At 41.9% G+C, this 15240-nt stretch overlaps 1 long non-coding RNA gene across 1 annotated transcript in view; it reads left to right on the top strand.

Moving 5' to 3' along the window:
• LOC134731333 (uncharacterized) overlaps positions 1 to 3194 on the top strand; it is a 164046-nt gene extending 160852 nt beyond the window's left edge. Inside the window, exon 6 of the long non-coding RNA XR_010113517.1 lies at positions 2412 to 3194. This is a non-coding gene — a long non-coding RNA (uncharacterized lncRNA). The remainder of the gene's footprint in view (positions 1 to 2411) is intronic.
• Positions 3195 to 15240: the final 12046 nt, after the last annotated feature.

Raw genomic sequence — 15240 nt, 5'->3', positions numbered from 1 at the left:
CTTCATAAGGGAGTGAAGCATTCATTTTAGGAAGGATGGTACATTGTCTTCTTCCCTCTATTGTCATCAAATATTCTTGTCGTCTTGTCATCAGCTTTCTTTTTTGTTCCTATTGTATTAGTTACCTGTGGCTGCTGTAATAAATTACAAATTGTTGGCTTAAAACAACAGATGTTTATTCTCTCTGGAGGCCAAAAATCCAAACTCAGCATTGCTACACCAAAATCAAGGTGTTGGCAGGGCCACTCTTCCTCCAAAAGCTCTGGAGGGGGATCCATTCCTTGCTACTTCCTGTCCCCTGTGGCTGCTGGCATTCATTGGCTTGTGGTCACATCACTTCAATCTCCAAGGCCAGCATCTTCAAGTCTCTCTCTGTTCTGTCTTTACATTGCCTTCTCTCTTTGTGTGTTATTTTCTCTCTGCTCCTCTCTTAGAAGAATGCTTGTGAGCATTTATGGCCCAGAGAATTATCCAGAATAATCTCATTTCAAGATCCTCAACTTATTCACATCTGCAAAATCGCTTTCTTCAAGTCACATAACATTTAGAGGTTCCAATGATTAAAACCTGATACCCTGTGTCTGTAGGTGACCACTGTTCAGCTTAAAACACCCTTCAGAAACGATTCCGCCAAGACCCACGGCCCAGAGAAATAATTTCTCTGAAGACCTCTTTCTAAAACATCTGCATCTGTTTTTGTGTTAGCTTTGTTTGAAAAGCAATGATCTGTGAGTTGTGTGGAGGAATTCTGTGTTGAGCTGAGGCTGGAGAGCATCCTGGGTGTAGGTGTAGCTCTCTGAGCCCATGAGCATAGCATAGTTATGCATAAAGAGAAACACCCACGTATAAAGCTACACGACGGGGCACGCATCTACCCTCTGTGGCTTGTCCTATTTGAGCTCTGGCTGGAGAACAAGTCACAGAGAGGCACCTTATTTCTTATTTTTTGGAGTCTGCATCTTTTTTTTTTTTTTTTTAAACTTTGGGGTCAGAGGTCCATATGCAAGCTTGTTATATAGGTAAATTGCATATCATGGAGGTTTGGTGTTCAGATTATTTTGTCACCCAGGTAATAAGCACGGTCGCTAATAGGTAGTTTTTCAATTCTCTCCCACCTCTCATTCTCTACCCTCAAGGAGGCCCCAGTGTCTGTTATTCCCTTCTTTGTGTCCATGTGTACTCAGTGTTTAACTCTCACTTTTAAGTGAGAACATGAGGTATTTGGTTTTCTGTTCCTGCCTTAGTTTGCTTGGGATAAGGACCTCCAGCTCCATCCATGTTGCTGCAAAGGACACGATCTCATTCTTTTTTATGAGAGCCTGTATCTTGTTATTGGCACCTCCTGGTAGAAATCACCAACTAGTTTTAGAAATACTGTTTATTCAAGAGAACGACTGCACCCAAGATCTGAAGCCTAATGAATAGGTAAGCCACAATTCCACCTTTTTTTTTTTTTTTTTTTTTTTGAGACAGAATCTTGCTCTGTCACCCAGGCTGCAGTGCAGTAGCGCCATCCTGGCCCACTGCAGCCTCTGCCTCCAGGGTTCAAGTGATTCTTGTGCCTCAGCCTCTGGAGTAGCTGGGGTTACAGGCACACACCATCATGCCCGGCTAATTTGTGTATTTTTAAGTAGAGACGGGGTTTCACCATGTTGGCCAGGCTGGTCTCGAACTCCTGACCTCAGGTGATCCACGTGCCTCAGCCTCCCAAAGTGCTGTTATTACAGACGTGAGCTACTGTGCCCAGCCCACAATTTCATCTTGATGGGTGGTCTTTTATGAGTGTTTTGTGTGCACTAAGCTAAGAAATGTACATGCCTTTTTTTTCTTTCATTTAATTGTCACAGTAATCTTATAATATTGGCCTGAAATTGTGCCACTAAAAAAGAAAAAAATTGAGGCACAAAGAGCGTATTTAACTTTTCCAAAGTCTCAGAGGTAGTAAATGATGGAGTGAAAATTTAAGCCCAGATTTAAGGCAGGACACAGTGACTCACGCCTGTAATCCCAGCACTTTGGGAGGCCAAGGCAGGTGGATTGCTTGAGGTCAGGAGTTCGAGACCAACCTGACTAACATGGTGAAACCCTGTTTCTACTAAAAGTACAAAAAGTGTCAGGGTGTGGTGGCGTGCACCTGTAATCCCAGCTACTTGGGAGGCTGAGGCAGGAGAATCCCTTGAATCCGGGAAGTGGAGATTGCAGTGAGCTGAGATTGCGCCACTGACTCCAGCCTGGGCAACAAACTGAGACTCCATCTCAAAAATAAATAAATAAATAAATAAATAAATAAATAAATAAATAAATGAAAGAAATCCAGATTTAAGACGATGCTTTAGAGCTGTCAAGTTTCAGCTCCTCCTTTCACAAAGGGGTGGGGTTGGGACATCAATGTTTTGTTTGTGTTTCCAAAGGCTATTAGCAGGAGATCTTCCCAGAAGAAAAAGAACGGAGGAAAGATGTGGGAAAGGAAGACACAATTGGCCAACAAGAGAAAGGAAGAGCTTCTCCAAGACTGGGACGAGAACAAGGCTAACTGCTGTTCAACTCCCTGGCAAGTTGGTGGATCTCAGTGATGAATGATCTTGAGTCACACCAAGGTCATGACGCCTGGGTGTGGGGAACTTCTAGTCTCAAGAAAGAACTCATTTCAACTATGACACACAGTGGTGAACATGCAATTATGCAAGGGACTTTCTACTTAGGAAAAAAGAAGAAAAAGTCCATCTCATGGATAACCTGCATAGACACACATTTTGGAGGCCTTTTTTAAATATTTGAGTCTTCATGAAAATCCAAGTTTCTCTCACACAGTCATGAATTTAGGGGTAGGGAGTTCCAATAATGACCAAGTTTGAATTTCTCAACATACCAGGAGAGAGCTCAGGATAGGATTTGTTTTGATTTGAGGGGAATAAGAGATTTTTGACATTTCTCTATTTCTCACATTCAAATTTGACAGTGGGGGGATCATGCCCTGCCCCCCACCCTCATTCTCCATCTCTCTGAAGCCCAGGCTTTTAACCATTGGCCACAGGGCTGAATATAAAGATTGCACGATTTTGGCCTGGCACGGTGGCTCATGCCTGTAATCCCAGCACTTTGGGAGGCCAAGGCAGGCAGATCACCTGAGGTTAGGAGTCCAATACCAGTCTGGCCAACATGGTGAAACCCTGTTTCTACTAAAAATATAAAAATTAGCCAGGAGTGGTGGTGGGTGCCTGTAATCCCAGCTGCTGGGGAGGCTGAGGCAGGAGAATTGCTTGAACCCAGGAGACGGACGTTGCAGTGAGCCGACACAGTGCCACTGCACTCCAGCGTGGGTGACAGTGAGAATCTGTCTCAAAAAAAAAAAAAAAAAAAAAAAAAAGGCACGATTTCAGGGACAGCCCAGGTTCTGCAGTTATTGTGGCCATTGCTAATAAGAGTGGACTCTGACTCATCTAGAAGAATGGGACTGAGTGGAAGACTTTTGTGGGATTGCTCCTCATGCCACTGTCTTCCCTGAGATCTACTAGGTGCATTTGTTAATTAGTAAACTGAGAAAAAAAATACGTGCCTGGACATTTTGTGCATCTATGAAAACAACAGTATTTAGGTTAGGCATGCTGGCTCATGCCTATAATCACAGCACTTTGGGAGGCTGAGGCAGGAGGACCAATTGAGGCCAAGAGTTCCAGGCCAGCCTGGGCAACATGGCAAGATCTCGTCTCGGCAAAAAATTAAAAATTTAAAAATTAGCATGGTATGATGGTGCGCATCTGTCGTCCCAGCTACTGAGGAGGCTGAGGTGGGAGGATTGCTTAAGGCTGAGAGGTTGAGGCTGCAGTGAGCTGTGACCACATCACTGCACGCCAGCCTGGGCAACAGCGTGAGACCCTGTCTCAAAAAAAACAAAACAAACTAAACTAAAACAATGGTGTTTAAAAATTTTTTAAAGGCAAGCAATTGCTATTTGTTTGCTAGGCTTTTTCATTTGTATTGTTCTGTGATTCTAAGGCTCGAGGCCATTGTGAGTTGTATATTTTCGTGAAAATCAAGGCTGCCCTGCGGTATAAGTTCTCCTATCTCTATAGTACTTCAGCTGCTTCTCATATGTCTAGTAGTTCCAGGACTTATTATATTTGTAGTCCTAATACTTTAAGTAGCCACTTAAGTGCTAAATCAACAAGATAAAAAAATCTTGGTAACATTAAAAGGCAAAACCGCACCCACACTCATTCCTATTATAGTCACTGTTGCTCTCCCGTTTTGTCCACTCGTGAGTTTCACCGTGTTAAAATCCTGGGTCTGAAAGAAGCATGTAAAAAACTCGATTATTCCCAAACAAAAGTCATCATGTTTAAGGTTGCTAAAGTGTATTTGGCATTTCCAAATGAGCCTCCTTTATCTCAATAAGCAACAATTACTCCAAGTTCTTATTTTAATTCTAAAGCTACCAAAGGGCTGCCTCTAATCCTGAAAGCAAGTTTGCAATGTTGAAGTCTCTGTGAAATATTTCCTCCATAGTTTCAATAGCCTATTTTCTGAGACAGAGATTGAGTGACAGTTTAAAAGAGTACAGATTACAAACCCATTTAAGAGTGTTGCATTTTTTGAATTTGTCACGAATGGGAAGGAAAAGCCAGGGTGACACAGGCAAGGCTCAAGTGCCAACATGTGTCTTTCTGTTTATTCATTATTCAGGGGTCAGACCCTCAACCAGGGCCAGAGAGAAATGACAAAAATAAATACCTATCAGTGCAACAATCTGCAATTTAAAATAATGAAAAGCAAGATTCCTATTCATTTTTATGGCACAAACCTGACATCATTTCACTCCAATTTGCTATAATGGAACCAGCTGGGCTCTGGGAGGAAACTAGTAATAGGTTCTAATGGACAAAATCTGCCATTGAAACTGGCCATTTTCTCATGCGATCTCAGGGCTTGGCACCCAGCCCATCATGAGGTATCATGCTCTCTGCAGTGCTTCATGGGTGCGGGAAACCAGAGGGATGTGTGAGTGGGAGGACCGCGGAGCCCTTGGGAGAGAGAGGCATGAGAAGTGACAGTCTCTCCTCCCTCCACCAGAAAAAGTTCTAAGCGCCAGATCAGGGTTCCATAATCCCAACTGGATAGATCTCTGGAGAAGACCCAGGGGAATGTCAATGTCTTTACTGAAAGCTTGCAAAAGTCGTGGAAGCCAGGTTGAAGACAGAGGCAGAGAGGGTCGAGATGAGTAAGGAAAATACCATCATTTCAGTGCAAGCCTCTGAAACAATTTCCAGTTACATTTGGTTGCAATAGACACAACCAGGTTTTACCAGGTCTGGATTAATAGTCGACAAATGTTTCTCTCTCTCTCCTCTCTCTCTTCCCCTCTCATTTCATTAAACTATTCTTCCTCCCTTCCTATTCAGCTCTCAAACTGCTGTTAACATATGAAAATAGCATGCAAAGAATGGAATGGGCTGACTGCCATGGAGATAAAAATGGGATGTTCATTCTAATTTATTTCATGGCACCATGCCCTCTTGCTGCCTCTGTTGTCTTTGCTAGGCGGCTTGATTGCCTCTTTGAGAATATGACTGGTCTGGTCCCAGCCTTGTTTTGAGCCATGGTTAAGGTTGAACAGGCAGCCAGGCTTTGGAGGTTGAACACAAATCTGATCAAAGTCACCCTGCCCAGGTTTATCTGGGGACAGAACAATGAGGCCTTTTTGTTTTTTGTTTTTTTATCTTGCAACAGATTTTTCAGCTAAACGATCCCTAATGTTCATTTTGGTGAAATGCTGCAGGTTCTAAAAATGAATGATGTTTTCAAATAATGTATACTCACTTTGCTTAAAGCATGTTCTACAACTTCTGTTCCAACTGTCTCATGGCAGTGGTCCTGAGGCAGGGATAAATGATTTAAAAGGAAATTCTAAATGCTTTTTTTTTGGGGGGGGGTGGGTAGCGGGGGAGCAGGGAGGTGAAAGGCGTGACCCAAATGGAAAATGTAGGTGCAATGGTCTCTTTCTTAGCACTCATGTGTCTTTGCTAAGATTAGCTCATATTATGACCATGTGTCTTTCTGCCAGCTGCCTCCCTCAAATATCTCTGGCCATGGTTCCCATGATGAGGTTGTGTTATCATAGGGAACATCAATGACCAAACAAAAAAAAAGACAAAAGAAGCCGGGTGCGGTGGCTCACGCCTGTAATCCCAGCACTTTGGGAGGCCGAGACGGATGGATCATCTGAGGTCAGGAGTTCGAGACCAGCCTGGCCAACATGGTGAAACCCCATCTCTACTAAAAATACAAAAATTAGCCGGGCATGCTGGTTCGTGCCTATAGTCCCAGTTACTCAGCGGTTGAGGCAGGAGAATCGCTTGAACCTGGGAGGCAGAAGTTGTGGTGAGCTGAGATTGCACGACTGCACTCCAGTGAGAGTGACAGAGCAAGACCCCGTCTAAAAAAAAGAAAAAAAAAAAAGACAAAAGGAAACTTGGTTGGGTAGACATTATGTTGACCAATAAATTAGAAACTCTAAATTCTAATCCAGTGTGAAAGAAACTCTCATTTGAGGTTGGCACAGAAACTGCTATGTTGCCTTCTTTCTACTTCTGCTTATGAAGCTACTGACTCTGCAGCTTCCTCGTTCAACTCAAAGTGCTGCTTGATGTTTCCAACCTCCCCAGCATCTCCCTTCCCACCACTGCCCACCATTCACACTACATTCTAATCACGTCCAACTGCAGGCAGCCTATTCTCCCAGGACTCCCTGCAAGCACTGACCCCTGTTGAATTTCTGCTCCTTCTTCTGCAAGATAGTGTTCAGCGGCTCCAGGTAAAGTTGCTTGCTCTGTTCTCACTATATGTTTATATTTCCTCCTGTCAACTGCCTGCAACCCTTTGAGAGTCTATCAAAGGCCCAATATCCCATGTGAAGAATATAGTCTGACTCATAGAAGGTGTTTAAAAAGTGTGTGATATGAATTGATGAAGAATGAATGAAAAGTAGCATCCTTATAACTTCCCAATAAATGACATTTTCTTTCTCCTCCAGATGCACTAAAAATACAAGAATCGGGACGTTGGTTTCTCACTTCGTGTTGCTTACTATTCTCTGGTTTTATATCTTTCTGATACAGTCAACTCTATTCTGCATATTAAAGGAAGATGTCAATGTTATGAATTTTTAAAAAAGATACATCAAAGATAGTTTATCTTTGATATGCCTAGTAATGAGTTTTAAAGCAGTTTTTTTTTCAACTGAGCATGAAGGGAAATGTGGTAGAAAGCACTCCGAACCTACATACAAGACAAGATTTATCTTTCTTGCTTTGTTACTGTAGTCAACTCCTTTCTTCTCTTTAAGCCTTGAGTTTTTAATCTCTAAAATGGGCTCAGGCTGGGTGTGGTGGCCCATGCCTGTAATCCCAGCACTTTGGGAGGCTGAGGCAGGCCAGCAGTTCAAGACCAGCCTGGTCAACGTGGTGAAACCCCATCTCTACTAAAAATACAAAAATTAGCCAGGTGTGGTGGTGTACACCTGTAATCCCAGCTCTGGAGGCTGAGACACAAGAATCATTTGAACCCAAGAAGTGGAGGTTGCAGTGAACCAAGGTCATACCACTGTACTCCAGCCTGGGCAACAGAGCAGGAGTCCATCTCAAAAAAAAAAAATAAATAAATAAAATGGGCTAATTTTGGTCCAAAATGAGTACAATCATATGACCTTTAAGGCCCCTTTCAACTCTTTGGTACATTGTTTCCAAAGATAGCCACCAGTAATGCCTCTCATCCATGAGCATCATAGCACCTCTATTAGTGTTCTCCAGAGCGACAGAACTAATAGGCTATATGTATATATGAAAGGGAGTTTATTAAGGAGAAGTCACTCACCCAATCACAAGGTAAAGTCCTGCAATAGACTATCTGCAAGCTGAGGAGGTAGGAAGGCAGTAGTGGCTCAGTCCGAGTCCAAAAGCCTCAAAAGTAGGGAAGCCGACAGTGCCACCTTCAGTCTGTGGCCAAAGGCCCAAGAGCCCCTGGCAATCCGCTGGTATAAGTCCAAGGGTCCAAAGACCGAAGAACCTGGAGGCTAATGTCCAAGGGCAGGAAGCTTCCAGCATGAGAGAAAGATGGAAGCCAGAAGACTCAGCAAGCCAGATTATCCCACCTTCTTCTACCTGTTTTGTTCTAGCCATGCTGGCAGTCAGTTGGATGGTGCCCACCCACATTGCAGGTGGGTCTTCTTCTCCAAGTCCACTGACTCAAATATTAATCTCCTTTTGCAACACCTTCACAGACATGCCCAGGAACAATGCTGTACCACCTATCTAGGCATCCTTCAGTCTAATCAAGTTGACACCTAATATTAACCATCACAACACCCACCACCCACAAGTATCAGTATGTTTGTCTTGAATCTGGGTTGCAAGACCTCTTTTTAAGACCTTTGAAAGATTTAGTGGTGGTAGTAGACTCTCAAAGCTAGACGATAGACTGTCCAAGAATCTTAAAGATGTGTCCCGCATCACCCTGACAGATCTGAAGTAGAGAGAAGCATGTTTTAGAGGGAATTATGAATGTGGCTTTGGGGGTAAGGATTGAACTCCTTAAGTTTCATAGGAAACCCACAAAGTTTTAAAACAATTGTACCAGCAAAACAACCCTTGCTTGTGAAACCACCTTTGCAAAGATTATGACAGAGAGAGAAGTCTAGCATGGCTGATTCCATCTCACTTCTAGCCTCACGGGCTAGCTGTCCTTACTCATTCCTGGATGTAGGCCAAGCTAACCATGGGGGAAATTTAGTTGATAGTTTAACTTTGAAGCAAGGATGATAGTAGTCCCTCCCTAAAACTAAACTCTTTTTTGCTTGGGACCAAAACTGCCTTTGTACGACTAATAAAAACCCACAAAAGTAGGATTGTAGGAGATGGCCTGAATTCTGAAAATGTAGGCAAAGCTTGCCTTTCTATAATCAGTTGCTGTACCAGAAGTCACAAGGTTTGTAACTTTCCCACTGCTGCTGTAGATAGTATCACTATCATAGAACCCAAGATTGGTCTTTTGAGATGTTTTTCAAACTTCTGCATTCTGGTGACCAAGTAACTCCACCCAGATCTGTGACTCATGACTCAGTGGGTTCTGTGGGCCCCACTCAGAAGCTGACTCAGGGCATAAGGACTGTTTTCCACAACCTTATGATATCATCCGCAACCAATCAGCAGCACCCATTCCTTCACCCCCTGTCTGCCAAATTATCCACAGAAACTCTAGCCTCTGAGTTCTTGGGGAGGTTTATTTGAGCAATAATTTCCCATCCTTTAGCTTGGCTACCTCTGCATTTATAAAACTCTTTCTCTACTGCAATACCACTTTTTCAGTAAATTGGCTCTATCTGTGCAGCAGGCAAGAAGAACCCGTTGGGCAATTACACTTGAACTGAAATGAAAGATTCATAATGACAACATATTGGCAGAAAGCAGGCTGAGAAAGCTACTCGTCTGTAAGCATTGGCTCTTTCTTATGCAAGAAGAAGATGGTATCTAGGACAGACCCAAGGGCTCTGAGAGCAAAACCTACAGCAGAGAACTATGGATTAGGGAATCACTCCCAGAGTGCAGAACTGAGCCCTAATAAAGGAATGTTTCCTGTCCCCACAGTTAGGGAAACTGATGACAGACACTTTTTCGACAGGGGTATCTTATTTCACCATGTATGTTGAGTGGATTTGTTGGGTAGGGGGAGCTGATAGCTTGGATATTTGTTGTTGTTTTGGTTTCCAAGTTTCCAGATCAAGAGGAACCATATCTCAGTAGCTCCATCCATATCCAGCCACATCCAAACTTGGTTTAAATCCTGGCTTTTGGGCCTGAGATCGAGGCATTGTTTGGTTGAAACTGAGTGTCTTTGGGGTGGAAGGGTAAAATTTGCATATGGGGGCACATAAATTATTGTGGCTATAGGGAAGACCAGTAGATTATCTCCAAAGATGACCACAAATAACTCTCTCCATGTCCGATTCTGACATCCCTGCATGCATATGCAACTCTTCCCATTAAGAGGTAGACTCTCCCTCTCCTTCCCTTGAATCTTGCCTGGACTTTAACTCTCTGTGATCAACAGAAGGTAGTACAGGCTGGGTGTGGTGGCTCATGCCTGTGATCCCAATGCTTTGGGAGGCCGAGGCAGGAGGAAGACTTGAGCCCAGGCATTTGAGACAAGCCTGGGCAACGTGGGGAAACTCTGTCCCTACAAAAAATCAAAATGTTAGCTGGGTATGGTAGCATGCACCTGGAGTCCCAGCTACTCAGGAAGCTGAGGGAGGAGGATCACTTGATCCTGGGAATTTAAGACTGCAGTGAGTCATGATTGCACCACTGCACTCCAGCCTGGGTGACAGAGCCAGACCCTGTCTCAAAAAATAATTAAAAAAAAGAACTCAATGGAAATAACATTGTACCAATTCTAGGCCTAGTCATTACAAGTTCTAGTATCTTTAGCTTGTATTCTCTTGAACCCCTGTTTAAGAATCTAGGTACCTTGGTGGAGAGAGGGGACCCACCAACCACCAGCCATTCAGGCTACACCACATGTGCTCCCAGGCATGTGAGTGACATACATCATCGTGAATGTCCTAACCCCAGTCAAACTCCCTGATGAATGCAGCTGAATACATGACCCCAGCCAGTAGGGCATGGAGTGGAGGAAACATCCAGCTGAACACAAAACCATGAGAAATTATAAATTTTAGGCAATTAGGCTTGGGGTTACTTGTTACACAGCAATAAATGACTGATACAAGCTCTCACAATGGTTTTTTTGTAACTGAAATTGTATCATTTGCTTAGATTCATAACAACTCATGGTTTAAGTGAGCAATCTAGAAGCAGAAAAAAGGGAGGTTACCTGCTTGGTACTGAACACAAGTTGTAGATAATTCTCCCATGAATGACTAAGAGTTTGTTCTATTTTATATTTTACCTTTACTTATTGTATTAGTCCATTTTCATATGGCTATGAGGAAATATCTGAGACTGGTAATTTATAAAGAAAAAGAGGTTTAATGGATTCACAGGTCCACATGGCTGGGGAGGCCTCACAATGGTGGCAGAAAACAAAGGAGGAGCAAAGCCATGTCTTACATGGCAGCAGGCAGGAGAGCATGTGCAGGGGAACTGCCCTTTATGAAACCATCAGATATCGTGAGACTTATTCACTATGAAGAGAACAGCATAGGCAAAACCTGACCCCATGATTCAGTTATCTCACACGGGGTCCCTCCCACCACACATGGAGATTATGGAAGCTACAACTCAAGATGAGATTTGGGTGGGTACACAGCCAAACCATATCACTTATCTCTGTGTTATTCTATATTTACATTCTGCCAAGGCATCTGAATTCAAGTGGAAACATTTAGCCAATGGTCTACTACTTATTTTGTGTGACGCAAAATACAAATTAAGAGAGTCTTTGATCTGGAGGACAGTCTATAGCAGGCCCCTCATAAGGAACATGAGGTCCCCAGAGATGTAGTGGGAAGTTCATATTTGTAGGGCAAGCTATTGGTATTTGGGGCAGCACTGAATAAGTGATTGATCAGATGTTTCCCTTTTCATTCCAGGTCCTTAGTGGAAAATAGAGATACTTTTATTTTCTTGCTTATGAAATGCATCTGGCAAAAAAAGTACAGTATTTCACTGGAATGTTTTGTAAGACTCACTGATCCATTGATTTAAAACACTAGAGAACCCTATATGAACATTTGAGACAAAGTCACATTTATTATGAAGTAGGTCCATACAAGGTTTGGTTAAAGAATGTTTCTAATATCCTCAAGATAACATGCCTTCACCTTTAGGGTATAACCAAAATCCTGAATTCAGGAGACAATGAAGTAGAGGTATTGTTGTATCAAATTGGATTAAAAGGATATAGAATATGATGCACACACACATACACACACACACACACACACACAGGCACACACACATCAGTGACCCAAAGACAAATTTTAGAAATATATCTTTTGATTATTTGGAGTCCTTTCCCCTATTCAGAGGTATGACTCCAGTCTGATTCAACCTTTAGCACATTCAAACTCTTGACAAAGTTTATAATTGAGCTCTTGCTGCTGGAAAGTATTTGAGAGATAGCTCTGCTTCTGGGTTTCCATGGAGACCACTTCCCACCTAGTGGCTGAAGGTAACCTCTGTCGACCATGGCTGGGGGTACTTATCAAGCTGTCACTGGCAATTTTCCCCCTCATTTACTAGAAGCAACATTCCAGAAAGAAAATAGCGGGATGGCATGGTGAGAACACACTTTTACTTTGAGACTGCAATTTTGGGAAGACTTGGATGGTTGGCTGCAAGATCCCAGTCCCAGAGGGGATATGGCCAATGCATAATCTGAGCAGCAGAGTAACTAGGGAAAATAGCTCTGGACTTCTGGCCAGGCTGAAGATTTCAATCCCTGCCATGCTGGCTGTAAGAACTTGGACATGTCAGGTCAGCCACAGAGCCATCAGTTCTTTCTTTCTTTCTTTCTTTCTTTCTTTCTTTCTTTCTTTCTTTCTTTCTTTCTTTCTTTCTTTCTTTCTTTCTTTCTTTCTCTTTCTTTCTTTCTTTCTTTCTTTCTTTCTTTCTTTCTTTCTTTCTTTCTTTCTTTCTTTCTTTTCTTTCCTTCCTTCCTTCCTTCCTTCCTTCCTTCCTTCCTTCCTTCCTTCCTTCCTTCCTTCTTTCCTCCCTCCCTCTCTCCCTCCCTCTTTCTTTCTCTCTTTCTTCCTTTTCTTTCTTTCTTTCTCTTTTTTTCTCTTTCTTTCTTTCTTTCTTTCTTTCTTTCTTTCTTTCTTTCTTTCTTTCTTTCTTTCTTCTTTCTTTCTTCCTTATTAAGGCAGATAATGGGTTTTGCTGTTTATTTCAAAAGCTTCTTGTAATAATCCAATGAGATAATAGGGTTAAATATGCTTGCCAAATTGTGAAATGTTGTACAGATGTGAGGCTTCAGTCTCATGTCTGACTTTTGAGTTCTGCCTTTCAGAGTCCGCTAGATCCTTTGGATTTGAGAACCCAATATTATTTTAGTTCCCTACAAATAAAGCCTAGGTGTGCATCTAAACTCTGCTGGCTAGTATTACATGTTAGATGTAAGAGCAGCCAGGGAAAAATGAGAGAGCAATTCATGGTGTTTTCCAGGTCAGATTCATGGATACCCACATGGAGTCTATTAATTGTATGGACATCTGTGAAAGAAATGAACTCTCTAAAAGAAAAATTGATTCCCTCCACCTGGAGAAATAACTATAATATTTTAACCCGTGCAAAGGACAGATCTAATTTATATATGTTTCCTGAAAATGCCGGCACTATATATATTTTAAATGCAACCAAAATCTGGTAAGAGGTTGTAGGAGAAACAATTTTACAATAAAAAAAGTATTTTTTGAAAAGAGGCTTTGTGCTTTTAATGTGTTTTGATTCTCAAACTGTCTGGGCTGAATGAACAGGTGAAACCGGATATTTGACATTTGTGGCCAATTTTCTATTCAGTAATCTCACTCTATCCCCAGCTCGTTTTCTATTGCTAAGGAAATGAGATTTCTTGGTGCTGTACTTAAAACTGAGTCTAAAGGATATTCACTGAACTAGAAAAAATCAGTTAAATAATAATTTTTTTTTTCTGTGTCAGGTCAATGAAATAATTCAGTGGCATCTAATTGAACATACATTTATTAAGTGACCACTCTATCCTGGGTAATGTGGCAGATACTAGAAAAACAAACAACTGAAGTCATGAATTTGTTCTTAAGAAAATGACAGTTTGGTAAGTAATTATAATTTAATGTTTTCATTGCAATAGTAAAACCACCTACAGAGGAAAAAATAATCAAACTAAGAAAGAAATTGATTTTCTGGGTTAGATAAGAAAGATTCTCTGGAGGGATAAGTCTCAGGTCTATTTTATTTATCTATTTATTTGTTTTTTTTAAATTTATATATTTAGGGGGTACAAGTGCAGGTTTCTTCCATGCAAATATCATGTAGTGGTAAAGTCTGGGCTTTTAGTGTGCCTGTCATCCAAATATTGAGCATTGTACCCAATAGGTAATTTTTCAACACGCGCCCTCCTCCCAGCCTCCCACCTCCATTGTTCAGCTCTCATTTATACGTGGGAATAGGTTGGATTTGACTTTCCATTTCTGAGTTATTTCACTTAAGATAATGGCCTCCAGTTCCATCCATGTTGCTGCAAAAGACATAATTTCATTCTTTTTTATGGCTAAGTAGTGTTCCATGGTAGATATCTGCCATGTTTTCTTTATCCAGTCCTCCCTTGATGGACGCGTAGGTTGATTCCTCATCTTTGCTACTTTGAATAGTGCCATGATAAATATAGAAGTGTAGGTCTTTTTGATAGAGTGATTTCTTTCCCACATCGATTTTAAAGGATCCTACATGATACGTCAGTTTTACAAAGTCAGAAGAGGCGGATATTCAAGGTCAAAGGAATGGGTTGTACAAAGACATCGTAGCATTGCCTGGAAAAGTATGTTGGAAGAGCTGCAAGGTATATGTATTGCTGGCAAAAATACAAGGCAGAGAAGAGTGGTAGCTGAGACTAAAAAGGCAGTCAGGAGCTAAATCTTGGAGGCTCTCCGTCATTTTTCATTAGCATGGCATCCCTGTACTGAACTTAACTTGGACTTTATCCCACAGATCTGCAGCATCCAATATGGACCACCTTAGCCACATATGGCTATTTAAATTAAAATTTTTAAAAATTCCATTTTAAATTCTAGCCAACCAGTCTTGACATCCCCAATAGCCACATGTGGCTGGTGGCCACCATATTGAATAACTCGGATATAGAACATTCCCATCATGATTGTCTACTGGCAGCACTACCATGGATGTTTGGGAGCCTTAGAATTTGCATAAGTGGGGAAATGCTACGTGACTATTTGCACTTTAGAAAAATAGCTTTGGCAAGAGGATAATTTGGGGAAAAATAAGAAAAAATAGCTTGCAAAACTACACAAGATTTCACAAAACTACAAGAGCAGTGAGGATGGGCTAGAAGAGGCAGATGTGAGAGAGGCAGAGGTGGAGGAAGCCAAGCTTTATCACTGTGTTGACCAGTTAGTTGTACGATCAAGCTGATTGAAGGTCCCAATCCAGATGATCATTGAATAAATAAATGCGTGTGTATGTAAAGAAGGGTTCAGCTATTTTGTTTGTATATGGGAAGTGGAGTAGGGAA

This window comes from Symphalangus syndactylus, chromosome 9 (genome assembly GCF_028878055.3).
Source record: "Symphalangus syndactylus isolate Jambi chromosome 9, NHGRI_mSymSyn1-v2.1_pri, whole genome shotgun sequence".
Taxonomy (NCBI): Eukaryota; Metazoa; Chordata; class Mammalia; order Primates; family Hylobatidae; genus Symphalangus; species Symphalangus syndactylus.
This window is presented reverse-complemented; position numbering and strand designations above follow the sequence as displayed.